A 7,143-nucleotide genomic window follows, 5' to 3' on the forward strand; every position below is an offset into this window, starting at 1 on the left:
CGTTGCTATATTGCGATAATGCTGCGACGCAGACGTAACCAGAAACAGTTTTGGGAATCGTTCTACTATATCCTAATACAAATAAAAATACTGATAATTATGTAGCTGCAAAACAATGGCATCTGGTCCATATAGCCTTGTAACAAAAGGGGTGTTAATCGAACTTCAGTGCCCACACTATATAAAAAAGAAGGAGCGTTCTATGGTGTTATGATGTATTCACATGTATTGCATTACGTCCTGTTTTCTACGCCTCGAGAGTTTCCCCTGATCATCAGTTACGCCTCACTAGGAACCAGGAAGGGTTCTTTTCAAGCAGTTTGTCAAAGAGGCTTATCTTTGTTTATGAATACTCTTGGGCTGGAGTCTTTTATTTGTGTGTGCAGTCAGGAATTAAGAAGTTTGTTCCATTGATCTGCCCTTGCACTTTAGTTTCACATCAGCTTATTCATCAATTAATTCAAAGCTTCCCAGTTTGTCTTTTCTTTGAAGAAAATAAAAAGTTTCCAATGACGATATAGTTGAATTGAAAGTTTAAATGAAACAAACAAAAAATTTTTCCTAAATGTTTTGGTAAAAAAAAAAAACGCGTTATCTTGAACTAGCCGGATATGACTTGCGGCCTGCGGGCCGTAGTTTGGTCTAGTGGATTGTATTTAGATCTATGTCAAACTTGGAAAGTGTTCCCTTCACATTTTTGTTAAAATTTTGCCACGAAACTAAAATACCCGTTCAGACGACATAGTCATATTAAATATAAAAAACTATGAAAACGGGTTGCAAAGTTGTTTCTCTGTGGACCCTCTCCTGTGCTACTCTACTCTTCTATTTAGACTTTTTACAAAGCTTATATCAACTCATTCCGTCTGTCTGTCTGGTAAAAAGTTTGTACACGTTATTTCTCCCACGCCACATCTGTCAAGTACAATTTCTTTCCCTTGTTCGATACCAAACAAAATAATTAGTTACCAATAGTTAATTAAATGATTCGCAAATTTTTAAAAAATTGATTGTTGTGTTGTCATGTAAAAGAAATAATTGTGCAAAATTTCAGCTTGATCCGAAATTGGATGTGGGAGAAAAAACGAGTACTAGCTCTTTACCAGACAGACAGACAGACAGACAGAGTGAGTTGATATAAGCTTTGTAAAAATATTTCTAAACTCACAAATTTTTCATTGTTATTCTAGATCTAATGCAAATTTAATTACATGACTGATCCAAATAATTGAATTACATACTTTACAGAATTACATACTTAATAAAAAGCTTTTTTAAAAAGTATTTAAATAGTTTTCTTGTTTGTTTTGTTTCGTTTGTTTGTTTGTTTTACACTTTACGTTCAACGATACTTTCTTTTTCCAGAGTAAGTCGGCCAGAAATTAAATGAAAAAAAAACATGAGTCTCCATTTTATGGCCTAGGCCGTTACTGCAAACCTGAAGTATTATTTCCCTTTTCTTTGACGATATTTAAAAAAAAAATAATCCTATAGTAAAACCACTTAGAAAATAACTATTTTTCAGGCTTAGTATGAATAATTAATATTATGATATAATTTATAGTCAAAACATAAAAATCTTGCCCCGACAGCTTTATGACATAAATATACATAATATGTCTTTCTTACTGTGACTGAAAAAAAAATCAACATCAAAATTTGGCTTGAATTTATTTTTCAAAAATAAATAAATACGATTTTTTATCGATTTTTTTCATATAGAGTAACTTAAAACGATTCATGTAGAATGGGGCTGGGGGTTTCATTGGTGACTCTTTTACAACATTTCGATACCATAGTGGTTTAAAAACCTGCGAAAGATAAACCACTTTTTGATGTCACCCATCGATCTTTTATTTACTCTCATTTTCTTGGCTGTGATTGTCCCCTGTAGGATTTGTTTCAGAGACGTTATAAATAATGTTACTAAATAATGCTATAAATACTTTCGCTTCTTGCATAACTTGTACAACAATAACCTGGGTAAATCGAGTCAAATGTCTAGTGCAGTGTTTCTCAAACTTTTAACCTATGTGTACACCTTTTATAATTTTTGTAATGCCCCTCGACCCCCCCCCCCAACAACACTTATTTATTAAAAAATAGGTATTTAAAAGAATCATCATAGTTAATTTGTTGCAACGCGTCTCCCCCCTCCATAGTCTTCCCGTACCCCTGGGGGTAAGCATACCCCAGTTTGGGAAACACTGGTCTAGTGTTAAAGAACACACTGGCGTCAGCGGTGTATACCGTTTATGATTTTTGCTCGCTCTAAACACAATGCAGACATCAGTATTACGGTTATCACAATACCATGGACAATAAACAGGTTGCAACGGGCTTATGCTGCCACCTATGTAAGTTGGCTGTGATTGGGGGTTAAATAGCTGGACCCACTTCTCCAGCGTTGAATTCAATATAACCTTTATCTGCACTAATACACCATAATAAGAAGGCTCGATAAGATGAGAAAAGAATGATCTATTCTAAGGCTTTATAAAATGGATCATAATTTTTTATAATGTTGGAGTTGAGAGTCTTTAAACGTAATCCGAATTGCTGTAATAATATATGGTTCCAGAACGATGGTTGTACCCAGAGGTCACCATGTCCCGTGATTGACAAAAGTGCTATCATCACTAAGCCGAGTCATGTGATACTTCCTCATCTATAGAGGCAGCCAATGGGATCGTATACAGCACAGAAAGTGTTTTTTTTTTTTTCAATACTGTTTGATATTTGTGTTGTAAAACACGTCATGATTTTAAAAAAATATATATTAAGATGTCTGAGTCATGGATACTAAGATAAGGCCCAAGTAATAGAGTTGGTTCTTGTCTTTGTTGAGGTCAGTTACACGTAACATTCGATATTTATTCAATAAACCTCGTTTTCACCGTTTTGTTAACCAATGGACTTTCTTGTAAGAATGGTTCAAACCTTCAAACAAGTGTGGATTGAAAGGAACCAAAGATTGTATTATTTCACTCAAAAGAATGGACCGGCCTCTCTTGATATTTGGCTAAGAACAGCTGCTGACCGTAAAAAATGGAGGGATGGGGTTATACGAATCATCACAGCACCCTTAAGACGAACTGTCACAGCACCCCTACGGTGATCTGTCACAGCGCCCCCTATGATGAGCTGTCACAGCACTCTTAAGACAAACTGTCACATCACTCCTACGGTGATCTGTCACAGCGCCCCATATGATGAGCTGTCACAGCACCCCTACCATAAACTGTCACAGCACCCCTACGACAAACTGTCACAGCACCCCCTACGGTGATGTCACAGCGCCACCTACGATGAGCTGTCACAGCACCCCTACGATAAACTGTCACAGCACCCCTACGATAAACTGTCACAGCGCTCCTACGATAAACTGTCACAGCGCCCCTACGATAAATTGTCACAGAACCCCTACGATAAACTATCACAGCACCCCTACGACAAACTGTCACAGCACCCCTACGACAAACTGTCACAGCACCCCTACGATAAACTGTCACAGAACCCCTACGACGAAAGTCAGGCGACAGACGATATGAGAAAAGAATAGAGTTTAACACTTGACGACAAACATTTCACGTGGATCAAAAGGGAAGCATGCACAGTCATGGGCTTGTGTCAGTCAACCAGTACTGATGACTTGAGACGTTCACCACATTTTCAAAGACGGACCTGGGCTGATGAAAGGAATTTGTTTCCCCCGTAAAAAATCTTAAGAATTTCAAGGAGTATTAAACGAGAAATGTAAAATTATATGGCCGACGCTTGTCAAGCGTATCGTGTGTCAATGCAGTGACCATCCCCAACCAATGTCATGATGCCATTAGAGCTGGGGCCTTCTAGAAATTATGTAGTGTCATTGTGTATTGTTCCAATAAAATTGTTTGCTTGTCATAGGCAATAACTTTCAGTTACATATATGGATATGGTGAAAGTGAATGTATTATTCCTTTATTTTCATTGGGGTATGAAGGAGTTACTTTCCTTTGTTTATTGGTATGTGTATGAACATTATATTGGCAATGCGGACTAAACGATTTCAGTTCGTTGTATAACAAAGGTAGATTTGTGAGTAGTTTTGAGTTAGCTGCTTTCTTTGATTTAAAGAGGACAAGCTTTTTTTTTTGCTGAAACAGTGTGTTGTTTTTTTATTTTTTTTTTTATTTATACATTTTATTAAACTTGTTCTTTCTGGGCATCTAGGAGTGTACGGATTCCTTTAGTAGTATATTTTTTTATCAGAGCCGGCCTTAGATAATTGGAGGCCCTAGGCAAAGTAAATAGGTAGACCCCAAAAAAAAATGGAAAACAAAAAGACCAAATAATCTGCAATGCATTGAAAACCTTGAAGTATCTATATCTCAATCAACAAATAAGTTAAATTTATATAAAACTGCTAGCACGAAAGTGCTTCGTGGACGATTCATGATTCAAGAAACAATGGTCGGTCTTCAAACAGATATAGTCTAACAAGTAGATCATTTGTGAATAAACCTTGAATTGAAGAGAAATAACATGTACAAACCTTTTACCAGACAGAGTGAGATGTTATAAGCTTTGTATTAAGCGTTAGCAACAATTCTTCTTTTGTTGTCAAGAACAATCTGGTAATGTTTCACCTGAAGACTTCGTTTTAAGACTTCTGTGTCACAGTTGAAACAGTTAAAAAAACAACATAAATAATTTTTTTTTCCGATAATTGCAAGTGCTTGTGGGTTCAGGATGTCTCCGGCTTTCATAAATGATTACGTAACCTTGTGACAAAAAAAAAGGGGGTTTGAAAAGTTAATTGTAGGTCTTTTGCACTGATGGTAGAGACAAATTTAGAGAATGTACGTGTACTAGGAAGCTAGTGCTAAAGGGGCCATATATCACCAGGCTATTCTCTTCGTATTCCATCTTCAACTCTAATGTTGATAGAACTGTGAATGACATAGCGTCACGATTGTGATGGTAACGAAATGTTTGAAGTTAACTTTTTTGTAGAGTAGAGCCTGGGCCCTGAGTTGGTCTCTCCAGAGAGCTAGCACAACTAAAGCGTTGTAAACAAATTTAATTTTTAGTTAAATAAACTTTAAAGAAAAACTTCCTTGTAAACAAAAAACATAACTTGTATTTATAAATATACTCTGTTTGTCATAGGAACGATTGGCACTCACTGCAGGCTCACATTGTATCTTCCTCCCAAAACACACTGATTTCTGCTATCTCCTTCGCTATAAAACTCCTTAATGGTGTCAACCTTGTAGACTTTTACAGCAGGACGAAAAGGAGTCTCCTTTCATATCCCTGCTTTTTGACGCAACCCCCACTATACCACTTTCTGACTCGGTTCCTCTAGTCAAATGTGAATATTCGTTTTTTATGAATCGCACTGCTCTATTTTGTGTCTGTTCCAGTTTCTGAATGTTTTCTTGAGTTGAGGGGCCCCAAACGGAGGATGCATATTCTATTATTGGCCTAACCAAGGTTAAATAACATTTTAATTTTATGTTCTTATTTGATTTATAGAAATTTCTTTTAATAAACCCTAATGCTTTGTTTGATTTTTTTTATAGTTTCATCAATACAGTAACACACACATACACAATGGTTTTATAAAAAAAAAGTCTGTCCGTCTGTCACGTTTAGGTCTCAAAAATGAAATCGGCTAATATTAAAACCATATTCGTACGATATGTTATAATACCAAGTTTCCTTTTGGTCTTCTGAAAGACCAGAAGAATGAAAGGACTATGTTTGAGAAGATGCAGCAAAACAAGACCTTCTGAGAATTTGACGGTGCCAAAGGCGTCAGAAAACTGAAAAAAAAAATGCGTAAAAAATAAGACTATGACAGTAAGAAGCAGTGGTTATACATGTTCAACGTATTCATTTAAATATTTGAAGGTTACGAAAGTCGTCTGCTACTATAGCTTAAGCATGCAAAAGTAAAGTTTCCCCTTTCAGACCTTGCGATCTATAGGGCAAAAAAATGTAAAAGTGATCTGTTTCTGTGGCCCATGGTTAACGAGTGTGTCATGTGGCCATCACAACGTCCAAACGCCTTTACTTTCCCCAACTAATGTCAGGCACCCATTAGAGCTGGGAGGACTCAAAGGCGCCCAAAAATCCCCAAATTAGAAATCCCAGTCTTCACCAGGATTCGAACCCGGGACCCCGGTTTGAAAGCCTTGCGCTTTACCGCTCAGCCACCACACCCCCACTTTCACATGTATGACGTCATTAAATTTACTTCAGCACTGAACCTCATAAATGTCATTCATGTTTTCAGTTCAGACTGCCACCCTGCCCACTAGCCACTTGCCCACTAGCCACTTGCCCACTAGCCACTTGCCCACTAACCACTTGCCCACTAGCCACTTACCCACTAGCCACTTGCCCACTAACCACTTGCCCACTAGCCACTTGCCCACTAACCACTTGCCCACTAGCCACTTGCCCACTAGCCACTTGCCCACGTAGGATGAAGTACGTATTGGCTGTTTTTGTTTGGTCTGTACGTTGTCTTGTCATTGTTTTAGCACTAAGCATCACGAGTGTGTTCATTTACAATTTTGTGTGTCTCTTATCTTATCTTATATAATACAGACGTTACTTCAAAAAAGAAGATGATTACGTCCTACGCGTAATGCATTTAGTCATGCATATTAACCAATGACCTAAATTCTGCAAATTCACTGGCTTTCCTGGCTAGCTCAGGCAACCCATTCCATGCTCTAATAGCTCTAGGGAAGAAGGAGTATTTGTACAAATTTGTCCTAACATATGGAACGAGGCATGTGCCATTATCTTTGAGTCTTTCTGGGTATTTTATTAGATTTTGTTTTTGTATTTGAAGATTATGGTTCAGAGTTTTATGTATAATTGCTACTTTACATACTAGTCGAATATGACCGAATATGCGGGTATCACTGGACTGGATCACTGGATCTACTTAATTGAATTCAGTGTTAGAGCGCCTAGATGCTGGGATTTCTTCTTCTTCTTCTTCAACCGTCAGGTAGAGTTGAGCCTTCGGCTCTTGGAACTCTAGGCCAGCAAACGTGAACAAGACCTCCCTCTCAAAGGCCTGAATGAGACTTCAAATACTGGTGAAATATGTAAAATATACTTAAGACCACGTATCCT

This window comes from Biomphalaria glabrata, chromosome 4 (genome assembly GCF_947242115.1).
Source record: "Biomphalaria glabrata chromosome 4, xgBioGlab47.1, whole genome shotgun sequence".
In the NCBI taxonomy this organism is placed as follows: Eukaryota; Metazoa; Mollusca; class Gastropoda; family Planorbidae; genus Biomphalaria; species Biomphalaria glabrata.